The sequence below is a fragment of the Arvicola amphibius genome, chromosome 15 (assembly GCF_903992535.2).
Source record: "Arvicola amphibius chromosome 15, mArvAmp1.2, whole genome shotgun sequence".
In the NCBI taxonomy this organism is placed as follows: Eukaryota; Metazoa; Chordata; class Mammalia; order Rodentia; family Cricetidae; genus Arvicola; species Arvicola amphibius.
Window position 1 is genome coordinate 5,547,228 of NC_052061.1, and position 25,068 is coordinate 5,572,295.

General features: G+C 45.2%; 1 protein-coding gene across 1 annotated transcript in view; it reads right to left on the reverse strand.

Moving 5' to 3' along the window:
- Positions 1-6,202, reverse strand: part of Nup93 (nucleoporin 93) — a 94,584-nt gene extending 88,382 nt beyond the window's left edge. Inside the window, exon 1 of the mRNA XM_038313258.1 lies at positions 6,134-6,202. The gene's annotated coding sequence lies outside the window, so the exon portion shown is untranslated. The remainder of the gene's footprint in view (positions 1-6,133) is intronic.
- Between the last annotated feature and the right edge of the window lie 18,866 nt (positions 6,203-25,068).

Below are 25,068 nucleotides of genomic sequence, written 5' to 3' on the forward strand. Positions count from 1 at the left end.
AGTAATGATGAAGAGTGAGCGTGGCAGACCCTTCTGGGTACCATGGACTGAATTGTGGCCCTTCAAAAGTATGCCAATGGGATGACATAAGGAAATGAGGCCTTTGGGAGGCATTAAGTTTAAATAAAGTGATAAACGGTAGGGCCCATAAGAAGCACTTGGTAGCTGTCTATGAAATCATAATAAAGAGCTAGCTAGCCTTTCCCCATCCACTCCCCTCCGGCATTTGCCAAGGAGAGACCATGTGTGCACAGGGAGAGCAAGATGGTAGCCATTAACGAGACCCTCACCAGCACCCAACCATGCATAAGCCTCCAATTTCCAAAGCAGAAAGATAAACAATTTCAGAAGGGTGAACTGTGTTTGGTTTTTTCTATTTGTACACCGTGCTTTGTTTTGTTCTGACGAGATCTTGTGGTGTAGCTAAACTGGCCTAGAAAACAGAATCCTACCTCTGCCTCCAGAATGCTGGGTTACAAAAAAACCAAGGCCTGCTGAAATTTCTGGTTAAGCACCCAACCTTTACCTTTACCTGCTGATCTATCTTATCAGCCTCAAAGAAACTTCCTGAAAGAACAGGTAGGTATTAGACATTAATGCTAACACCTAGTAAAAACTTCGAAACCAAATTCTATTCACCTCCTACCTGAACAGACCAAAAGGGACATCAGATTCTTACGAGATTTTCCAGCTGCAGCTGCTGGCTTTTCACTCTCTCACAAGGCCTGGCTGTCATTCCTTAAGCCCAAGCCCTTGTGCGACACTAGGCACTGCCTCCTGCCAACCTACTGTTTTTCTGACGTCACTTTTCTTATAATGCTCTTGCTCAGAACCCTCTTGGCCCCCACTCACAGGAATGCATTCCAGTGAGACTGCTTTGGACTTTGACATCTGATCACCAGATTTACTGTCCATTAGCATCCCTTTACTTGCCCTGCCCTGGCTTCTATTCACGCTTTTACCAAACGAAAACAATCACTCAAGCTCCAAACAGCTAGTTCATCCTTATATTTTGAGACTCTGGGCAAGGGAACTACTCCCTCTGTGACTCATCTTTAAAACTCACTCCCTCCCCTGCCACATAATAACTATTCAATAAATAAACATTAGTAAGGTCACTTCAAGTCTCAACCTAATGCTATGGTTTAGATAGATGTGTGTTATGGGTCAAAGTGTGCTAAGATCAATGGGCTAGGAGCTTGGTTCCAGTGTGGCAATGTTTAGATTGATGGAACCTGTAGGAGGTTGGGCCCAGTGGGAAAACCCTCCAAGTTCCCTGGCTTCCTGTCTTACCATGTAACCCCCCCAACCCAGGTGTGTGTCATGATGGTATCTACTATGAGTCCATTTATTCTTAACACACACAAACACATATATGAGTCCACTTCTGTTTATCCCACCACTACCATTCTCCTCCACCTGCACACGTCACATCCAGGTAACACAGTAGCCTCCAGGGTTGGTTTCCCTGTTCCTAACATTGACACCATCGCTACCCAGTATATTTTCTGCCTAGCATGCTCAAGGCCCTAGTTTCAAATTTCAGAACTACAAAAAAAAAAAAAAAAAAAAAAAAAAAAATTCACTAACTCCCATCATCTGTAAACTACAGTCCAGCCAGATGTGAGAGCGCCTGCCTGTAATCCCAGCTACCCAGAAGGCTGAGGCAGGTGGTACTCAGCAACAGGGCTTGTTTAGCATGCATGAGATCTGAGTGTGCCATGAGATTCCACTGAGTGTGCCATGAGATTCCACTGTTTGTCCCTGTACCGACCCCTGCCCTCCTGCTACACTTTTTCCCACGACTATGTGCTTTGGCTCTATGACCTCCTGTTGGTTCTTTAAATACACTGAACTCATGGCTGTCACTGGCTTCCAGTCACCACCTCGTCTGCATCTACAGTGCATTCGTCCCTAAACGTCAATGAGGCTCACTCCTGATTCCATTCAGTCTCTGCGCATGGGTCTCCTTTATGAAGAAGCTAAGACACTCCAGCTAAATCAGTCCCGCACTTCTATACTCTACCCTTAAAGAAGCTAATCAATACCAGGCATATGGCTACTTGTTTGGTAATCCACCACCTACCTCCTAGTAGGATCCTGGAGTCTGGTGTACTTGTCCTTCTTGTTTTCACAGCACTAATTTCTAGTGCCATGAACTCATACACCAAAGACACTCCAAAATTAGTGTTAAGAGGGGGGACCTTTAGAGGACCTTACAGACCAACACAGGGATTTAGGAAAGAAATTTCTGGCAGTGTCTGAGATTTTTCTGGTAGTCTTGGGGATTAGGCTACAATTTGAGCGCACTGGTGGAGTATGTGTGCAGTAGCCTGAGGTGGCTGACTGGGGAGAGCGTGTGTGGCACAAGTATGAGGATCTGAGTCTGCATCCTCGCAGTCACATATAAAGCTGAGTGTGGTGGTACCAGTCTGACCCCAGCACTGAGGGAGGTGGACACTGACTGGAAGATCCTGCTGATCCATTGGACAGCCAGTCTGGCCAATTGGTAGGCTCCAGGCTCAGTGAGCGCCACAATCTCAAAAACTGCAGTGGAATGATAAAGAAAAACACCCAACATCTACTTAAAGCCTCCTGACCTCTGACATTCACAAATACACACACATGCATGCCTCAACCACAAAGTGTGAAGCTACTAATATTTCAAGCTTTAGGTTATTTGAGACAGAGGAGATACAGCTATGGAAAGACCATGAAGGCAAAACAAAGAAGACTCCTGCATCTCTGAGATATGATTCTTTCTCCAAAGCAATTATTTCTAATTGTCCACCTGATACCAGTACCTGCCTGATCTATGGGTGCCAGCAACAATTCCAGCTCTTCACCTTGGGTCCCTTTAACAGCCAATTTAGCCAGAAACCATCTGTTCCCTCTCACCTGAGCCCACACCATCTCCAAGTTTACTTCTCACACTGTTCTGACCTCGTGCCTTCCTCCTGATTACATCAGCAACCTCCCATTTCTTCTAACTCATTCTCTACATGGCCAAAGTGGCTGTTCCAGGATACCTCCCACCTTAGACCCATCAGGGCACCTTCAACCCCTACATAAATGTTCAGGCTTTGACACAGCTGCAACCTTCAACTCCTTGGCATACCTTGGCAGTTCTCTGCTCCTGGGACACCTTATGCAGTTCTCCCCTTCGCCCTCCAGTACTTGTCAGGACACACATCCCCACCCCAGACACAGCGAGCTCCTATGCCTACTTCCAAGTCACAGGGCAGGTCTACTGCCCCAAAGGCCCTCCCCGATTACTCTGAATCCTCTATTTGCTCCCCCCCAGTGGAGTCGCTGTGACCATCTTTTTCCAGAAATGTCTTCCTGTAGGAGAAGGTTTACAGGTACTTAACTCTGAACCCCAAGAAGCAATGTCTAATTAAAATGACCTGAATTTTAACAGACCTGGGTCCTCTCACTTCCTAATTTTTGCTCTGATACCTCCCCACCACCTAGATACAGCTACCTTGTAGGCTCAGGGGCTGAGGAGATGGCTCAGCAGTTAGGAGGGTTTACTGTTCTTTAGAGGGTCCTAATTCAGTTCCCAGCACCCACACCAAAGATTTACAACTGTCTGTAACTCTAGCTCCAGGGAATATGACACTCTCTTCTGGCCTCCATGGAAACATCCACATATAGAATACACACTGCAACACACAGGGGTTGGGGTCCAAGCTCACCACAGCTCCAACTGTTCACGTTTCATGGTTTTTACACTTGCTACTCCCACTGCCAGAAAATTTCTTGCTATTCTCATGATTTATTTTTGTTTCATTAAGGTCTCTGTTTCAATATCCCTGTCCCTTCCTCCAGTACAAGGGATCAAACCCAGAGTCTTGTTCATGGTAGGCTAGTGCTCCTTACAGTTCTAGACCTTTAAAACTAGTCCTGAACTACATTTTATATTTACGTGTTTATTGTTTATTTATGTGATACCTTCAAAGGAATAGCAAGCCTGTCTCATTCACCACCACATCTTCAAGCCTATGATATCAAAAACACTCGTTTATTTTATATTTATTGAGCACCTATCTACTCTACTGTATGCCAGACCAAGAGGCTAGCCACTCATGTTCTACTGGGAGAAGACAATACATGGAACACGTAAAAGCTAACTGCTAAGAACAATTAAAGCAGTGAAGACAGGAATCTTATACCCTACATGCCCCTCTAATAAAAACTCCAAGAAGACAGGCAAAGCAGACATCCAACTGCAAGAGCAAAGCCCTGAAGTCAAAACATGTCCAGCAGCTGTACAGTAGGGTAGCAGACAAGAGAGTGTGGGTCAGATTATTTGAAAGGCTTACAGCTCACTGAAGCACAATCAATAAAAACTCAGAGAGAGAAACTGGGGTTCAACCTCAAGATCCAAAAAGCAAAGCAGTCAGCCACTGGCTCTTACCTCGACCTCAGTCCAAAATGGCGATCCTGCCTCCAGGATCTTTGCCTTTGAGATCTTCAGGTTGAACCCCAATTTCTCTCTCTGAGTTTTTATTAATTGTGCTTCAGCTCACTACGGGAAGCTTATTTTTATCATTATTACTATTAGTACGAGGAGACTTACTGGAGAGCTGGGGAAAATGAGGATTCTTCAGACAGAATCTCACTTGTAGTCCAGGCTGACCTCAAACTTGAAATCCTCCTTCCTCAAATTCCTAAGCACTAGGATGACAAGCAAGCACCAGCACATTCAGCTTGGGAGTAGGGGTATAATCTGGTGAGCTCTTTAGCTGCTGGTGAAAAAGCAAGGCAAAAGCAGGAAGCCCAGATGAAAAACTAGTTCAAGAATGCAACTGAGAAGTGATGGTGACCTGTGTCTTGGTGGCAAACACTGAATATGGACTGGAGGGAAGAGAGGAAGCAACCAATGAAGACTCAAAGATTGCTGGTCGGACCCCTTTTATATCACTAAATGAGAGAAAATGGAATGAGGGACTAGGGATGTAGCTCAATGGTACAGTACTTGCCTAGCAAAGCCTTGGAATCTCTCCCAAATACAAGAGGAGGAGGAGGAAGGGGAGGGAAAGGAGGAAAAAGACAGCAGAAAGCAAATACTGCTAGACTTCATTTCACACGAATGTCACCCCAGCACAGAGGAAACTGAGGCAGGAGGATCAAAGTTCAAGGCAAGCCTGGGATTCAGAGCAGAAAACCTACCCCCCCCCATCAATCAATCAATCAATCAATAGGCTGAGGAGTCGTTTGGCGGAGGAAAACAGAAGGGAGTTTGCTAGCTTTATGCTGTTCCAGCAGGTGATCAGACAATCTGAAGATGTATAAGGGTCAAGGAGGAGCCTAGGCTGAAAATATAAATACAGGCTCTTAGCCTAATGCACAGGAATTTAAAGCTGGAAGAGCTCAGCATAAATTTAAAAAAAAATAAAAATGCCCCAAATACATGGACAGTGTCTAAATGTGGGGAAAAGATGCTTGGGTATTTTTATGAAATAAACGAATGTTGCTAGTACGGTCACAGGTTTGAGGTACAGACAGAACACAAAATGTGTCCCCAAACGGAATACCAGCGCTGACCTCTGCTTGTATTGAAAGCCATCTATGGGGGGCAGGGACTGGGACAGGGTCTAACATAGACCAAGCTGTCTTCCAACTCCCTTTGACAAGCGACAGCAAGCCCAACATGCTGTGATGTTCTTTCAAAAGGAACCCAATATACTTCGGGATCCCTTACAGAAGACAGGATGCAGGGTACCCAGAGACAGGTGAGTCAGCCGGAGTGGCAACCATTAGTATCCTGTTGGATTATCAGTAGAGGGGGACAAGAATTGACAGGGCTTCGCTGGGTCGTCTGCCTTTACTCGGAAGAGCTATTCTCTGGAAGGACGACCCCGGCCCCTCAAAGAGCGCAGCCAGGCCCGGCGACGCCTGGCAGCCGTGAGCGCGGGTGGGCGTGGCGATCGCGCCCCAGTCAGGAGGATCACGCTCGCAAGAGCCTAGTCACAGCACTCGGTGAGGTGTCGCCGGCCGGCGTTCCCAGCTGACTCAAGACAGGAAGCGCGAGCCTCGTGGCTACGAACTCGGGACGGGGTTCAGGCCAGCCTCGGGACCAGGCCATGAGCCCGGCGCCACGTGACCACCCGCGGCTCGCACGCCTTACCTGGCTCTGCCGCCGCTCGGCCGTCTGCTCCCGGCTGCTGCACTACGCCGCCGCCGCTTCTCGCGCCGCTCGCCCGCGCTCCCTGATTGGCCGAGGCGGCCAGCTCCCAGAAGCCCCTGCGCGTTGCGCCGCCAAAGGAACTTTATGGAGACCCGCGAGAGCGGACACGGACATGGGCGGGGCTGGGGCGGAGCCTGAGGCGGAGCTGTCGTGGTAAGTTAGTCAAGGGAGCTCCGCCCTCCTCCCCGCTCAGGTGGTTGGAGTTGACGGGACTAGAAGAGGCATTTCCGCAGTCCCCCTAGCTGGACAAATCTAGAGAGATCTGCCATCCTCTGTAGAGTTCCAGCCAAGTGTCAGGGCTTGTTCTAGACGGTCAGGACATGGTGACTTCCACCGCCAAGATCCTTGGCTTCAAGCAGTTCTCAGCCTGGTCAAGGAAATAAAACATAAGTAACTGCAGGAGTAACTAGGAGAGCTAGGAACTGAAATGCAAACTAATTGAAGAAAATGGTTAAATAGCCATGGAAGGCTTCTCCTAGGTGACGTTCCGACTAAAATGTGGAAGTGAAAACATGTTTCAGAGTTTCTAGGAGAAAAGCCTGTGGTTTGGCAGCCTGAACAAGCTAGCCTGGGTTGCCCACCCCTATAGGCCAGTTAGAGAACAGAGCAATGGGGAAATGCAGAGAAAAGAGATTGCTTCAGTGTGGCCATTCTAGGAAGAGGAGCAAAATGTATCACTGGGATATTCAAGGACACTAATGGAGACTCTGAGTTTGGTAGGCAGAAGAAATTTAAAAGCAGACTCAGAAGGAAACTAAAGGGCGATTTTGTTGGGAATTTGAGAGATAAATAATAGGGCAGGCAAGCTATAAATCTCAGCAACTGCTGAGAGAAGAGACCTGAATAAAAGGATGTTTTAAGTTAGAATTAGAATTCAAAAGAGGTTGGGCAGTGGTGGCGCATGCCTTTAATCCCAGCAGTAGAAACAGGCCGAACTCTGAAGTCAGCCTGGTCTTTAGAGTGAATTCCAGAACAGTCAGAGCTACACAGAGAAACCCTGTCTCAAAAAAAAAACAAAACAAAGAGTAGAATTCAAAAGGGGAACAGGCTTAATTCTGAGGATCTGTAAGTAACTGTATCAACAGTATGACTTCTGGTGTATTTACATCTTCTAGCCTCTTAGCATCATGGTGTGTGTGTGTGTGTGTGTGTGTGTGTGTGTGTGTGTTCTGGTGCTCAAGGTCAAAAGAGGTCATCATATCCCCTGGCGCTGAAGTTACAAGTGGTTGTGAGACACCGATGCTGGGGACCAAACCCAACAAGAGCAGTATGTTGAGCCATTGCTTCAGCTCCCATACTACCTTTTAACTGTTAAAAAGGCATTTTTTTCGGAGTGCACAGTATTAGGCGTGTCTAGTCTTTCAGTGAAGGTCACTGTCATGATATAATAATGAGGAACATGTGAACACAGGCCTAGACAAGGTTGTCGTCATTAATAATTCTAGTTTGCAAGATACCTACGTGGTAAAGTGTTATCTTAAACTTTGCCTTATATACTTAGGAAACATAAATGCAGTTAACATACAAAGAAATTGACACTAATTGGCATTATAGCTGCACAGAAATTCTTTCTGCATGTGCGTGTGTGTTCGTGGTATAAACTTGCATGTGTCCAGGAGTGTGTAAGCGGGTAAGTGCACATGTTTGGAGGTCAGAGGGTGGTGTAGGATGTCTTTATCAATCTCCACCTTATTTTTTAAAACAGTGTCTCTCTCTGTTGAACTCCAGGGTCCACCTGTCTCTGCCTCCCTCCCCTTAACACTAGGGTTAGAGAAGCTTGCCACCACCTGAGGCTTTTACTTGGTCACTGGGGACCAGAACTTAGATTCTCATGTAGATGTGGTTGTTTTTACTCTTTACTCTTTTGGGGACCCACCACCCAGCTCCCAAATAATCACACAGAGACTTGTTATTACTTTCTAAATGCTTTGCCTTAGCTTGACTTTCACATCTGGGCTTGTACCTTTTACTTTTCTATATTCCTTTCTTTCTTTCTTACTGTGTGGCTGGTGGTGTTGTTGGGTGGCTGTCCCCTGTCCATCCTCCTCTCCTGCTTTTCTGATTTTTCCCCTTTTCTTCTCTCCTATTTGTTCTTTCTGCCTGGCAGCCCCGCCTATCCCTCTCCTACCTAGCAACTCAGCTCTTTATTAGACCAATCAAGTATTTTGGGCAGGCAAGGTAACACGGCTTCACCGAGTTAAACAAATGCAACATAAAATAATGCAATACAACAAATATTCCACAGCATAAATGAATGTAACGTATCTTCAACTAATATTCCACAATACTGTTTGTGCAATATGTACTTTACCAACTAAGTCTTCTTGTCAGCCCAAAACTTTTTATTCAATTTTTACATTAATTAATGTGTCGTGTGTGTGGTGTGCATATGCACGCGCAGATCTTAGACTTGGCAACAGCGTTTTTTTTTATCTGCTGAACCATCTTGCTAGCCTCAGAAATTGCTTTGTTTTAATTTTATGGATATGAGTGTTTTGCATGCCTGTGTGTATGTGTTCCAAATGTGCGCCAGATGCCCACAGAGGTCAGAAGAGGGTGTTGGGTCCCCCGAGACTGGAATTACAGGTAGTTGTGAGCCAGCATGTGGGTGCTTGGAATAGAACCTGGGTCTCCTGCAAGAGCAACAAGGACACTTTACCACTGAGTCAACTCTACATTTGTGCCCCACCAATAAGTTATTTATAAATTAACTTTGCTTCTATTTCTTCAAGCAAAATTTAGAAACTCTAGCTCTATAAGATGTCTACAGAAATGACAAAAATCAACACTTCAGACCTCTTGCCTGTGTAGGGAGTGGAAGTAGTGACCACAGGAGTCATTGTCTAGTTCCAACTGTGTCTCATATGTACAATAGCAAAACACTTATTTAGTCAAGGCAAATAGATATTGACCAGTTTTTTTTATTTATTTTTTATTTTATTTTATTTTATTTTTTTGGTTTTTCGAGACAGGGTTTCTCTGTGGCTTTGGAGCCTGTCCTGGAACTAGCTCTGTAGACCAGGCTGGTCTCGAACTCACAGAGATCCACCTGCCTCTGCCTCCTGAGTGCTGGGATTAAAGGCGTGCGCCACCATCGCCAGGCTTGACCAGTTTTAAACAGAGGATTGCCCAAATGGCAACTTTTCCTCTGAATGGCACTGATCACAGATGATATAAATGTCCCACTTTTATTCATTATTTAATATATTGTAAGTCCTGGTGCAGTGCATATTGTATAAGAAAACATTTTGTATGTATTAAACTTGCATGCTATTAACTGTAAACTTTTGCCTAACATTTAAATAAAGTTCAGATACATGGCTCTACATATTTATTTCTGGTCATGGATACATAGTGTGTTAAAAGCACTAAAATTACCTTAAACTAAATGTGCAGAAAGTGGTTATCAAAAAATGAGCATAAAGCTGCTTGGAGTGACCCACACTTTTAATCCCGGTGAAGCATTGAGAATCCCAGGCCAGCTGATCTACACAGTGAAACCCTGTCTCCAAAAGCAAAAACAAAATGAATATAGTTACCTAAGTGACCCTACATTCTGTTAAGACTGTTTCCTAATTAGCCAAACGCCTAGGAAAATAAGCAGAAGCACAGTTTTCTTGATGAAAATCTTTGTCCTTGAAGCCATCTTTTACAAATGTTTCTAAGAGTAGAATTTTTTTTAATTGTCTTAGACATGTCTCACTATATATTCCTGGCTGGCCTGAAACTTGCTATGTAGACCAGACCAGACGAACCTCCAGCCTCTGCCCACCCCACCGCCCCTGCTAGATTGCCACACCCAGCCTGTAGCAGAATATTTTTAAGAAAACCTGTTCCTGGGCTGGAGAGATGGCTCAGTGGTTAAGAGCACTGACTGCTCTTCCAGAGGTCCTGAGTTCAACTCCCAGCAACCACATGGTGGCTCACAGCCATCTATAATGAGACCTGGTGCCCCCTTCTGGCTTGCGGGCACACATGGAAGGAATGCTGTACACATAAATAAATAAATATTTAAAAAAAGAAAAAAAAGAAAACCTGTTCCTATAAACACAGAGAATTTGGTTCTTTTTGGTTGAGGGTTTTGCCCCAGCTCCTGGAATCCAATTTGGAATGTTGGGTGGAAAGTTCCATTTCAAAACTCCCTCCTCAGTGAGTTGTCTTAATCCAAACTCCACCTCTGAGAAAGCCCACCAAATGGTGACCCCCTCCCCTGGGAGGGTCACGACCACTCCGGTAGGCTATTTAAACTGTCTCCCAGGGAAGGAACACGTGGTCTCCCCAGTTCTCCTTTCCCCCTCTCTGTGTTTTCTCAGATTTCCACCCAGGAGCACTGGCATCCATTAAACCTGGGCTTCTTCTAATTTGGTTTAATTTGGTCTGATTTGGATTATTGCATCGGCAGAGAGGCTTATCAGGTTGGAAAAAATTAACAGGCTCTGCTACCTCAGCACATTAGATTTTTACTTTGGAAATTTTCTTCAGATAAATTTATATTTTGAACTATTTTATGAAACTTCTGCATTTAGACGTGATTATTTCTTAATAAAATATTTTTGTAGCTTTTCATCAAGCCAGCCTAAAATGTTTAAGTTTATTTCTTAATTGCGTGTATATAAGGGTGACTTTGTAGTGCAGGTGCCTGTGAGTGGCCAGGCATGGGTGCTAGGAACCAAACTCAGGTCTTCTGCAAAGAGTGTAGTAGGTTCTTCTTCTTCTTTTTTTCTTTTCTTTTTTCTTTTTTTGGTTTTTTGAGACAGGGTTTCTCTGTAGCTTTGGAGCCTATCCTGGAGCTAGCTCTTGTAGACCAGGCTGGCCTCGAACTCACATAGGTATGCCTGCATCTGCCTCTAGAGTGCTGGGATTAATTACTCAAGGAGTCAGTTCCTTAAATTTTTAAAAAGTATTTTCTGTGTTATAGAATTGTATATGTTAATTTTAGTTTCAACTCTAGGGTTGGGGGTATAGCTCCATTTGTAGAGTATTTGCCTACCAGGCATAAAGATGTGGATTGACCCCCAGCAGTTATCAGAGTTTTTAGGATAAAAGCTTGGGCACAGGCACAGTGGGAAGGAAATTCTTTCTACATCCATTTTTGGCTCAGTTGATGAAGCATAAAAGACAGGGGAAATTAAGGCTTTTGGCAAAGGAAAGGAGCCCTCAGACTGGAATCTGAAGCCTCTCACCAGCTGAAAAGCAAGAACTCTGTTGCAATTAGGAGCACTGAGGTGTCTCAGCAGGAAAAACCACCTAATGACCCAAGTTTGTTTCCTGGAAACCACGGGACTGAAAGAGAGAACATACTCCCACAGGTTGTCCTCTGACTTTGGCAAGCACACCATGGTGCATACACCCATGTATATGCATACACACACACACACACACAGAGAGAGAGAGAGAGAGAGAGAGAGAGAGAGAGAGAGAGAGAGAGAGAGGTAATTAGCATTTTAAAAGAATTCCAATAAGTCAAACATTTGCTATGAAGGCTGATAGCATAAAATTAATATTCTTAGGCTGCATATAGCTCAATTAGTAGTGTGTTTTGTTTGCATGTATGAAGTTCTGATGATTTGAGTTTGATCCCTGGGCCTGCTTGGTAGAAGAAGAAAAATGACTCTGACCTCGACATATTCACCTTGGCATAAGTCCCTTCAACACACACACAAAGAGAAACAGAAAGAAAGAAAGAAAGAAAGAAAGAAAGAAAGAAAGAAAGAAAGAAAGAAAGAAAACTTTTAAAACAAACAACTCACACACACACACACACACACACACACACACACACACACAACTATTGACCCTAAGACCAGCCACTGAATGAAATTTGCTATACGTGTTTCTAAATAAGGCTTATATCCAAAATACATAAAGACCTTCTACAGTCATAAAGATAACTCTATCAGGAATAAACAGAAGACCAGCACTTTGAGAGAGCTCAGTTAGTAAAATGCTTGTCCTTGAAATCCCAAGAGAAAAGAAGAAAGGCAGGTGTAATTGTTAATTCCAGCACAGTCGAGGCGGGGACAGGTAGGAGCCTGGGACTCATTACACAGTCAACCTAGGCTCAGTGGGGGACTCCAGGCCAGGGAGAGACCCGTTTGTACAGAACAAAGTGGAGGACTCACAGGCATGGACACCCAGGTCCTATGACCTCCACAGGCACACGGGCATGTACACCTGCACAGAAGAACACGCACACAAAGCCTGTGCACACAGAGACAAAGAGAATTAACTATAACCGCAAGCAACAACTTGCATGAGTCTCATAGAAGAAGCAGTAGAAGAATGTAGACGCAAAAGGAAGATTCTGTTAACATGGAGTTCAAATCAGGCAAAGCTAATTGCTAATCTGTGGTGATGGATGTCAGAAGAGTGTCTATTTTGGAGGGGAAAGGAGGTGTTGGCTGGGAAAGAAGGCCTCTTCTCGGATCTGAAAATGTTCTGTTTCCTAATCTGGCTGCTGAGTGCAGGGGTGTATTCACTCTTTAAAAATTTATTAAGCTGCACATTTAAGATCTGTGCACTTTGCCACACATATATTATTCATTATACTACAATAAAATAGTTGCGGAATTTGAAATCTTTTTGTGACCCAGAATTCATAGTATGTCCCCTCCCCCAACTGTTTGCAGTCTGGAATTCTGATTTACTGTTTTGCTATTCCCCACAAGTACTGCACCCCTTCTGGAGTACAAAGCAAGAAATATTTTGCAAAGGACAGACAGACGCCTCCCCCACCACACTGATTGCTCTCCTGTCTCGAGCTGCTGCTGCCGCCGGAGATGATTTCGTAGTGGGTGGCAGGTAATTACATAAAGCTTTGTGATCTGTGGCTGAGTGATCAGCAGTGTTCTCCAGGAGACATTAAAAGCTTAATAGGGACGGCTCTAACTTTGCCCTCTGCACGAGTTTAATTTCAACTGCACAAAAGGTGATTCGACATTATCAAGAATGGGCAAATTGGCTTCTGCTGAAACAGCGGTTCCTGGCAATGCAGCAGGCATGCCAGGAAGCTGGTGTGGAGGACACCAAGAGCAAGGCCAGGCTCAATGGAGGCGCGCTAAGGGCGTGGCTAGGTTGCTCGGGATGCTGGAGCTGCTGGTAGCAGTTGAAACAATGAGGTATCTTGCTTGCTCACCTCATTAGAAGTCCAGCAGTGAGGGAGTGTCTGGGTGAGGCACTCAGGCCTTTCCAACTCTGTGCTTTGCCACCCGTAGTGTGGACTTACCTCAAAGAAGGAAGACTGTTTCCTCTTGAAGAATGTTGACAGTTCTGCCCCTGTAAAGTGAATGACTCTGGATTCTGTCAGCTTTGCTGATGGATAAAACATACATAGAGCTGTTCTCTCCAACTGGAATCTGTTAAAGAAAAGACCCCCAAAGACACCTCAGCTCCAGAAAACGAGCACTTTCTAAGAAGGTTAAACACACCACCCAAGACCCAGCCATTCTTCCACTGCATACTTACCTAAGAGACATGGAAACATTTACACGGAAGTGATTCTGCAAAAATGTTTATAGCAGCTTTATTCATAGCGGCTCCAACCCGGAAACAGCTAGTTTCCCGTTACCCATCAACAAGGAATAAACGGCTGTGTGAAGTGTGGCATGGCAGTACAATGGACGACTCCTTGGCAATGAGCAAACCGCTACCTGCTGCTGCGTCTGTGTAAGTGGGTCTCGTAAACTGCGGTCAGAATCAGTAGTTGGTGATCCCAGTTCTAGCACGCTCGAGAACACACCACGCTAATCGACAGTGAAAGAGCGGAGACTGTTCTTTCTCGGACGTGCTGATATGAGGAGTGTGGTCTCGTGCCGAGTGTGGACCCAGAAGTACACACATGCAAAACCTTACAGAGCTGTGGGTTAAGACTCAGGCATTTTTGTGGCAGGAAATTATTTCTCAGTCAAATATGGATCTGCTGGGGCCATAGCTCCATGGTAGTATGCTTCCCCAGCATGCCCAAGGCCCTGGTGCTGTGCTCTGGCACTGCAAAAGTAATCAAATAATGAGCTGGAGAGATGGCTCAGAGATTAAGAGCACTGGCTGCTCTTCCAGAGGTCCTGAGTTCAATTCCCAGCAACTGCATGGTGGCTCACAACCATCTGTAATGGGATCTGGTGCCCTCTTCTGGCCTGCAAGTATACGTGCAAGCAGAATACTGTATATGTAATAAATAAACAAATAAATCTTTTTAAAAAAATTATTAAATAAGGCAATACAATGAGAGGAAAAATGACTTGCTTGTATTCTTCTATTCCCTGCAACAACCTTGAAACCACCCCAGGAAGACAACGAAGGTTTCTTAGCATCCTGAACTCTGTGGGGCACCGAAGCTCCAGAGGCTAAACGTCTTGTCCAGAGTTACATAGGCTGCGGTGGCAGACCAGCAGGAGCACTCTGGACTCCTGCGATGGAGGTCAGTACTCTCTGCGCCAGCCAAGCCTCATGGGTGAGCTTGGCACCCTTGGTGCGTTCCAGAGAAGTCCTTAAAGCTTTGCAGCCCACTGTGACTGAAGTGGAAGGAAAGCCCACACGCTCGTTAGTCATCGGCAGCTGACGATCAGACAGCTTCGTGAAGGTGGTAGAGCTTTTCAAATCTCTAGCTGTTTTATTTGTTATTAAATATATTGACTGCTGGGTGAGAAAAGAAAGAACGAAACGCAACCATCCCGCACATTTCTCCGTTGCTGCTGTTTAGAGACAGGTTTGCCGATGCCTCTCAACTTTGTTTATGTCAGATTGGGCAATTTGTCGCTGATGCTGAAACTGTCAAAAGAAACATGGATTTGATTGACAAGTCCCCGAGGCTCCTCTTTCTTCCTTTCAAAATTCCAGATGTTATCTTTAAAAAAGAAGTTTTCTCCACCCTCAGGAAGGGCTCTTCTGTGGGTGAAACACGTACCAAGGGAGCTTGGGGGATGTGGTTTTGGCTTTTGTGAAAACTTTATCTCCAGGGGACCCTGTCTTCTTGATTGGCTCAAATTACTCTCCACTTTCAACTGCTGTCTTTCAATGGAACCATCTGTTTTGAGGGCCATCTGTCAAGGGCTCTCTTGTGGTTGGTTGTCTGTTAAATATATTTGCAGCTAAGTTTCAAAAAAAAAAAAAGACAAAAGAAAAGCATCCCAAAGAATGAAAGGAGAAAACAGAAACAGATTTGTAGCCATGAGTGTGCTCAGAAAGCAGTGAACTTGATTCTGTAATTCTAACATTTAAGAGGCTGAGGCAGGAAGATTGCCATGAGTTCAGGGCCAGCACGGACTACATGTGAATTCCAGACCTGTAATATTACACACTGCCTTGAAGGAGGAGGAGGAAGAGAAAGAGAAGAAAGTTTCTGCTAGGCACAGTTGCATAAGCCTTTAATCCTAGCAGTCGAGACAGAGGCAAGGGATCTAGCCTAGTCTACATAGTGAGTTCCATGCCAGCTAGAGCTACACAGAGAAACTCTGCCTCAAAGTCAAGTCAAAACAAACACACTGTATTAGGCAGGGTTTTCTAGTAACAGAACATATGGAATGAATATATGGGGTTTATTGGAATGCCTTCAAGGTTGCAGTCCAGCTAATAAAACAATGACTGGCTGTGAATGGCAAGTCCAAGAATCCAGTAGTTGCTCAGTCTGCAAGGCTGGATGTCTCAGCTGGTCTTTAGTATATGCTGAACTGCCAATGAAGTAGGCCCCAGTGCCAGCGAAAGGGTGGAGGTGCTAGCAAGGCGAAGGCAAGCAGACAAAGAGCAAAAGCTTCCTTCTTCTGTATCCTTATATAGACTTGCAGCAGGAAGTGTGGGCCTTATTAAAGGCGTATCTTCCTGCCACAGAATCTGAATCAAAGGTGTGTATTTTCCTACCTCAGGGGTCCAGACTAGAAATAGATTCGCCAACTTCAAACCAAGCAGAAAATCTTTCACACATGTGCCCTCCTCTTCTGGGCTGTAGTCATTCTTTAAAGGGAAGTGTGTGTTTACTTGCTTCATATTTGCTTTCTGCGATACATTTGATTTTGTATAATACGACACCTAGATCTTCTTATTTCATGGCTCAGTTGAAATTAAAGTATCAAGGGCAACTTTTTATTCCGAAATGGTCTCTTTAAAATAACCAGTGTTGGGCTGGAGAGATGGCTCAGTGGTTAAGAGCATTGCCTCGTCTTCCAAAGGTCCTGAGTTCAATTCCCAGCAACCACATGGTGGCTCACAACCATCTGTAATGAGGTCTGGTGCCCTCTTCTGGCCTGCAGGCATACACACAGAATATTGTATACGTAATAAATAAATAAATAAATAAATAAATAAATAAATAAATTCCCAATTCAGTATATTTAAATAAAATAATCAAGTTTTAAAAACATGCCTTGAAAGGAGTAAACGTTTGTTTTTGCTGAAATGAATCACTATAAAGAAAATAAACATGTTTATTTCATTCCAAGCCTGGTATGTAATAAGTACTTGCTAGGCATGTCCAATCACTGAAAAAGACACAACACCTGAGAAGCCCGGGATTCACCCCTGTGCCGGGCCCACTGGCTAATTACACCTGCCGACTACAGCAAGCAGAGGTCTTTGCTCCCTGTCTTAGTCACTGTTCTAGGGTGTGAAGAGCCATCAATGACAGGACAACTTAGAAAAGAAAGAGTCTAACTGGGAGCCGGTTCGTAGTGTCAGAGGGTGAGGCCCTGACTATCACGGTAGGGAGCGTGGCAGCAAGCAAGTGGACAGGCGTGGCGCTGTAGAAGTAGCTGAAAGCTCATGTCTTGAGAAAATGACCACAGGGCAGAGGGACACTATTTGGGAATGCCGTGTGTCCAGGACAATGTAGAGTGTCCTCACTACACTCAAGAAGCCCAGAGTTCACTCCTGTCCGGGGCTTCAACTGGGCTGATCCACCGAGTAATTACACCTGCCGACAGCAGCAACACCTGCACATCCATCTATTCATACATTCCAGCGAGAAGCCCTATTTGCTCCCTGACTTCCATTCTTTAAACCACAGACATGGAAATTTTGAGCCCCCAGGATGCTCTTCACAGAGAGTAGAGTTGGGATTCCTTTACCGTTATCATGCCGACGATCAGAGGGCCTCGCTGGAGAGGATGCATAGTTATCATATGTCAGATGGACTGCTTCTGGCTGTTCAACAATGAGCACAGCAATGAAGAATCCTACTACAAAGAGAGCAGTCAGGATTCTTCATTAGGGGATTCTAACAAGAGGGGATTCTGTATGCTACACACTTTATTGATGGTGTTTTAGTCCTGCCCATGACCATGCAGAGCATCCCCAAGTGGATCAAAGAAGGAAGAGATGCTGAAGGTATGCAAGGTCATGTTGCTAAGCAACAGGATGACTGGAACCCAGGCTGGCCAACTGCAGCCCAGGGATTGCACCCCGTCTCATGTGTGTGTTTGTGTGTGTGTGTCTTTGCGTGCATGCGTGCGTGCGTGCATGCCCGCCCGTGTGAGCCCGAGGAGTCGAGAAGAGGGTATTGAATCTCCTGGAACTGGAGTTACAGACAGTTTTGAGCCACTAGGCGAGCGCTGAGAACCAAACCCAGGTCCTCTGCAAGAACAGCAAGCACTCTTTAACAGCTGAGTCGGCGCCTCTCCCGCCCCCCCCCCCCCGTCATTTTTAAAGACCTGAGTTCGTACAGCCAACATGCCAGCAAACCAATCACATGAGGCGTGGGGTGGTGCAGGGATGTGTGCTGTGTTGACTGTCTTTCTGGCGGCCTGGCAGTGTGACGGCTGTATCCTCAACCTCACCCTGAGAGGAAGATGCGGCATCCCACGGCATTCATGCACCCACACACAAACTCATAAATAAATACATACAGAAATGTTTTTAAAAAAGAAAGCCATGTAAAATACTAGATTTTTTTCATAGGTATGCCCAGACCCAAACAGAAAAAGTATTCGCCGGTGAGATGGAAAAAAAATATGGACACAAAGTTGGATTTGTAATGTATTTCTAACTAATTTTTAAAGGTGTTCCATTCAAGAGGCCCTGAGAATCCCCAGCTCTTCATACAAAGAAGGAAGAAAGAACGAAAAGTTTCCGACAGTTCTAAGTGTGTTTCTAAGTGGTTATCTGGCAGAGGGCTGGAAGAGGGGAGTCGGGGTAGAGCTGGCTGCCTAGGAGAAGCAGAGAGCAATCTGGACCATTTTAATTTTTCACAAGAATGTATTCATATATTCTGTATAATTAAAAATTAATAAACCCAAAAAATACTCTCTGTGAATACACCCCGATGTTAGCGAGGAATCGCCATAGACCTGAGATGGTCTTAGTTCTTGTCTATTATTTATGAGCCTCCTGCTATGAGCACTGGTGACTTCAGCTATCAACTTTGAGGGAGGAAGGAAGGGAGATGAGGAAACAGGCTGTGATTTCAGTTGGTTGTGGAGCATTTACAGACCATGCTACTGTAGGTGGGGCTCTGGGTTGGAGCCCAGCACCAAAACATAAATAAATAAAAATAAAAAAATATAAATACAATTAAGCTGGACAGGGTCACGCATACTTTTAATCCCAGTACTCGGAGGCAGAAGTAGGCAGATCTCTATGAGTTTGAAGCTAACTTGTCTGGTTTACAAGTAAGTTATACAGGCCAGTTAGGGCTCCATAGTGAGACCCCCGTCTCAAGTAAATAAATACATAAATTTAAAGAGGAATGAAACTCTCCCACTCTCGTCACCTGGGATCCATGGAGCCCACTCTTCCAGGCCCTGCTCCATGCTCCCTATCCTCAGATCTCCTCCACAGACAGTGGTTTCCTTCTTGGTGTTCTTTAAGCTCAGGAAAAGCCCCACAGTGGGCTTGGATGTTGGCTCCCAGGAGTGAAGTCTAGGCATCCTTGCCCTGTGCTTGTCAATCACTTTCCTTGCTGAGCTGGCTCCTGGAAGCCCTCCTACTCTTCGGTTGGTATTGAGAATCCTTGCTAGAATTTACACTGTGCTGAGTCCTTTAGAAAAGAAGAGGGAGCCAGACCTGGTGGCACAGGCCTGACATCTCAGCTACTCAGGAGGGCGAGGCAGGAAGATCACAAGTTCAAGGCCATCCTGGACCACAAAGTCAGTTCAAAGCAATTTGGGGCAATTTAATGAGACCTGGTGGCTTTCCTAGAGGTCTTGGGTTCCATCGCCAGCGCTGATAAAGTAAGTAAATAAATAAATATAAAATAATAATAAAAAAGAATGCATCCTTTCTTCCCCACTTGGGATCTCCCGACATGCCTCCCACCCCACACCCCTGAGCTCTACCACCAATGCTTGTTCTCTTGGAGCCGTATTTAGTAAGCTTTCGCTGTGTGTCTAGCATTGTTCTAGGCAAGGAGGGGCATGCCTAGCGAGTGGCAGTGACAGGCCTGGACCCCAGGCCTGTAGGTGCCACACCTGGCAGAAGGTCCAGAGCTACGAGGGGTTAACTCCTGTCTGACCAGAGCCTCAACAACCATCATGCCTGGATGTCTCCAGCAGGGCTGGCACTTTCCAAATACCCTTTAGTGACCTTGCTTCCTTGCCTATTTGAAGGGGAAAAGCAAAGGCAATAGAAACCAAATTATCCCTGGCCCTAAGAAAGCAAGCTAAGAAGTTAGCACATTGTTTTACGTGCTAACTCGAAAAGAACGAACATATTCGTGAAGTTACAAAGCATCTTTTGCTACAACTAGACAACGGCCTTTAAATGCTGTGCTTGTTTTCCTTCTAGAGCTGTGATAAACACCACTACTAAAGCAATTTGGGGAGGAAAAGGTATATTTCATCTTAAGGTTTATAGTTCATCATGGACGGAAGCCAAGGCAGGAACTCAAGGCAGAAACCTGGAGTCAAGAGCTGAAGCAGAGGTCATAGAGGAACACGCTCACTGACGCCTCCGGGTTCACATACAGCTACTGTTTTATACAATTGCCCAGGACCACCTGCCCCCTGACATAAATTAAGTTCATCATTTATGACATAAATTAAGAGGCTTTTTTTTGGGGGGGGGATTCGAGACATGGTCTCTCTGTGTAGCCCTGGCTGTCCTGGAACTTGCTATGTAGACCAGGTTGTCCTTGAACTCAGATCTGAGTGCTGGGATCAAAGGTGTATGCTATCATTGCTGCCAATTCAATGGAAGCATTTTCCTTCCTTCCTTCCTTCCTTCCTTCCTTCCTTCCTTCCTTCCTTCCTTCCTTCATATTTTTTTGTTTGTTTTCTCTGTGTAACCCTGGAACTCGATTTGTAGACCAGGCTGGCCTTGAACTCACAGAGATCTGCTTGCCTCAGCCTCCCAAGTGCTGGGATTAATGACTCATGTCACCATACTAGCAGGAGGCATTTACTTCATTGAGGTTTCTTTTCCCAGATAACTCTAGTTTGTGTCAAGCTGACAAAAGACTGCCCAGGACAAATAGTTTCCTTCAAAGAATATCTCTATTTCCAGAGAGACAGGGCCAGACTTTTAATGTGTAAGCTTGTCTTGTCTGACTCCTTAAGTCCATACCTTGCAATTTAATATTTAGAGTAAGACTTCTTCCTTTAAAAAAATTCCGGCTGGAAAAATGGCTCAGTGGGCGCAGGTGCTTCCTCCACAAGCCTGGTAACTTGAGTTTGCTTCCTGAAGCTCAAGTAAAGGTGGAAGGAGAGCACCGACTCCCCAGAGCTGTCCTCTGCCTCTGCATGCACTCTACTGCATATGCCTACCCTTCCTCTCTCCCTCTCTTCCTCCATCCCTCCCCCTCTCTCATGCACACCAAATAAAAAATATTTTTTTTTAAAAAAAAATTATGTTCTGGGGCTGGAGAGATGGCTCAGAGGTTAAGAGCACTGGCTGCTCTTCCAGAGGTCCTGAGATCAATTCCCAGCAACCACATGGTGGCTCACAGTCATCTGTAAAGAGATCTGGTGCCCTCTTCTGGCTTGTAGGCATAACATGCAGGCAGAACACAGTGTACATAATAAATAAACAAATCTTAAAAAAAAAAATAATGTTCTGATGCCTGCTGTGAAGAAATGTGGTCAAGAGCCTGGATGGATAACTCAGCAGTTATGAGCACTGAAGGCTCTTCCAGAGAGAAGGCTTGGGTTCAAGTCCCAGCACCCACGTGACAGCCCACAACTGTTTGTAACTCCAGTTCCAGGGGATCTGACATCCTCACACATACATACACACAGGCAAAACACCAATGCACATGATCATGCAGATGATAATATACAAGGTTAGAGTAGGTTTTTAAGGCCAGCCTGGGCTACATAGACAGATGCTGCTACCAAAAGGTAAAAGCTAACTAAACAACCAAACAAAACGCGGCTTTATATAAAATATCCCCCAATTTAAAGCAGCCTAAATGTGTCAAATCCTGTCCACATGGGAAGGAAATTCTAAAATACATCCTCACAATCAGGAATTAGAATCGTGTTCTAATCTTTGAAGGAAGGAAAGAAAGGTGCCCTTCAGCAAACAGAGATGCGTCCTGGGGAAATTGGAAGCGGATGCTTACAGCTGCCCTCAACTCTAAAGCCTTTTTCCAGAAGCAGTATGTACACATGTCATCCTGTCCAAACTTGGGAGCTTCTGCGCAGCATCCGAGGAGAGCATTTTAGGAGGCTGGTTGATTGACTGCTGGTGTCTCTAGATTTGAATTTTCCCAGCTTGCAGTGAAAATAGTCAACCACCAGGTGGCAGCAAATGCCCAGCAAGTGAAGTAAACCCGCTTCAAAATTCAAGACGCGCAGACCTGTGTGGTCCTGCGGGATAACCAGGGCTAAATTACGCAGCTGAAATTTCCTTTTGAGACGAAATAGCATGTATCCCACCCAGGCTGACTTCACACTTGCTAAACGGCTGAGGATCACCTTGAACTTGTGATTCTCCGGCCCCCACCTCGCGAGGGCTGGGATTACAGGCATGTGCTTCCATACCAGTGTGCTGGTGTAGTCTACAGAACTGTTTGACGGGAAAACGATATAGCAGTGTGCTATTTACACACTATTTAATAAGAAGTCTCCGTGTCATTATTTGAGGTCTGGCGGTTTTAATGAGAAAGTACTGCTACAAATGATATGTATCAAACCAAAAATACGTAGCCATCACATTATGAATGGTACAAACATAGGGAGATACTGTGGCACTTGGGTTTGTTTAACCTTGAGATGGCAGACTGGTTGGGTTTTTGTCAACTTGACATTTTAAACCTGAGAATCAAGAGGAGAAAAGACCAAATGTACAATTGTTCAGTTAAAGCAAGCTATATTTTAGGGTGCTCTCTCAGGACTGGAGAGAGTAGCCCCTGCTGGCCTCTTGAGGTCCTTTGTACAGGACAAAGTGTTCCCAGTGGCAAGAGAGTCAGCTGTTAGACACTGAGAGATACAAGGAAAGGGAAGGAACAGGGTAAGATACACAGTAAGACAACAGTTGACCACACATAGCTCCCTCTCTCTCTCTCTCTCCCCCTCCCTCCCTCCCTCCCTCCCTCCCTCCCTCCCTCCCTCCCTCCCCCTCTCTCTTAGATGGGGTCTTATTATGTAGTCCTAGTTGTCCTGGACCTCACTATCTCTCTGTGTAGATCAGGCAGGCCTGGAACTCAGAGATCCACCTGCCTCTACCTCTGCCTCCTGGGTTCTGGGATTAAAGGCATGTGTCACCATGCTTGGCCTTTTATTTTTCCCTTCCTTCCTTCCTTCCTTCCTTCCTTCCTTCCTTCCTTCCTTCCTTCCTTCCTTCCTTTTTCCTTCCTTCCTTCCTTCCTTCCTTCCTTTTTCCTTCCTTCCTTTTTCCTTCCTTCCCTTCCTTCCTTCCTTCCTTCCTTCCCTCCCTCCCTCCCTCCCCCCCTCCCTCCCTCCCTCCCTCCTTTCTTTCTTTCTGCTGCTATTTCAAGACTTTTCCTGCATTTTAATTCTTTAACTGGCAAAAAAAAAAAAAAAAAAAAAAAAGCAAACCTACTCCTGGCTCCTAAACAGCGACACTGGGATTAAGTATGAAGTTCACCCTTGGCTTTGATCATTTTCTGAACCTGGTGTTCCATTATTCCTGCCAATTCCATGGCTCCCAGCATACTTTTTAAAGTTTTACCTAATTTAGCTAGACTCCGATCCTACAGCTAGTGTTCAAAGATGCCCAAAGGATTCAGGGCTTGCTTTCAGAATTCATGAGGTAGGGTGGTATCTCTCTCAGAAGACATCCAGCCACCCTGAGTCCCTTGGAGAGTGAGAGATATAGAATTTCTCATGGAAACACAAGTACAAGGTCACTGGATCGCGTGGCTGCCATGGAGAGTGTGTTCTTTCCATCCTTAGGATGTCACTCTAGTTACAGACAAGCTCAGGTGGCCCTTTTGTTGCTCCACGTGCATCTTGAATTTACACTCCTCAGAAGAGAGTCTAACTGGTTGTCTCTTGCTTCCGCCTATACAGATCAGCGGGTTGGATGAGGTTTCATGCCAACCCCTCAGAAGGGTCAGTTTCCTGCTTCATCAACTCACCCATCACTGATTTCTCCACTGTGGGCAAGATGTGGTTATGTGAAAGAGTGGGTGGGGCCTTAAAGTTGGCTCCGTGGGTTATGGTACTTCCCAGTCAAACCAGATAAGCTGAATTTAATCTCTAGGACCCGGTAGGAGAGAAGTAACTCATAAAAGCTGTCTTCTGACTTCTGTACATGTCTCGTGGCACATGCACACGTGTGTGTACATACCCTCGCTAAGTGCAATAAGCAGAGAGTGGGTAAGCATGTGAGTGGGGATTGTCTCCTGACTGCCTGGCTTCTCCTGAGAGTTCCACCCCTCTGTCAGCTTATCCCACACGAACTAGCATAGAGTCAGTGGGAATGAGGCCTCCTCAAGGTGGGGGTGTTCAGACTCTAGCTGTCTGTCCCAGCTCAGGAGCAACTCTCTGAAGTGGGAATCGCTCCCTGAATTTAACAGTGTGTGGGTACAGCTTGACATGACTGTAGCCATCTTGGTTCCTAACTACTGTGATTGTCCTGGGGTCACCCTAGTTAGTTGTCCTTGCACAATTTCTTAGCAAACCGTGAGTTGATAAAAAAAAAAGTCATTTATGAGGCTTTACAGTCAGACTCTGGCTGGAGGGATGCAAACCTGGCTCTTCAGTATGATCTTAAGATAAACCAGCAACATTCTAGAAGTATCAAGTCACTTTTGTTCTCTTCCAAACACTTCTTTCTGAGCCAAACTGTGGGCACCAGATCAGCCATTCTGGTGCCTGGGACCACTCTTCTATCAGTAAGTCCCCGAGTAATTGTCACTGTGTCTAGTTCTAGGTTTGTCTGCATTTCTTTGGCCTCGCAGCACCTTGTCCTCACCCATTAGGACTGTATTATTCTGGAGCAGAGGTTCTCAACCTTCCTAATGTGACCCTTTAATACAGCGGCTCTCAATCTTCTTAATGCTGCGACCCTTTAATACGGCAGTTCTCAACCTTCCTAATGCTGCAACCCTTTAATACAGTGGCCCTTAACCTTCCTAATGCTGTGATTCTTTAATATGGTCCCTTGTGTCATGTAACCTCAACCATAACATTCTTTATTTTTATTGCTACTTCGTAACTGTACCACTGCTACTGTTATGAATTGTAATATAAATATTTGATACACAGGCTATCTCACATGTGATCCCCAAATGGGTCACAACCCACAGGTTGAGACCCACTGTAGGAAACAGAGACTTGAAGATTTCTAATAAGAACTTTGTGTTGTGTTTATATTTCCTCTCCTCTTGGAAGCTAAGCAGGGTTGGACCTGGCTAGTATATGAATGGGAGACTGTCCAATAAGCCTTGTTGGATTAATTTAAAGAGCATTTATGGATTATCTGCTGACTGCCCCACACCATGGCTGAGAGGGAAATGGTCTTGAGTCCCTGATATGTGCCAGGGACTG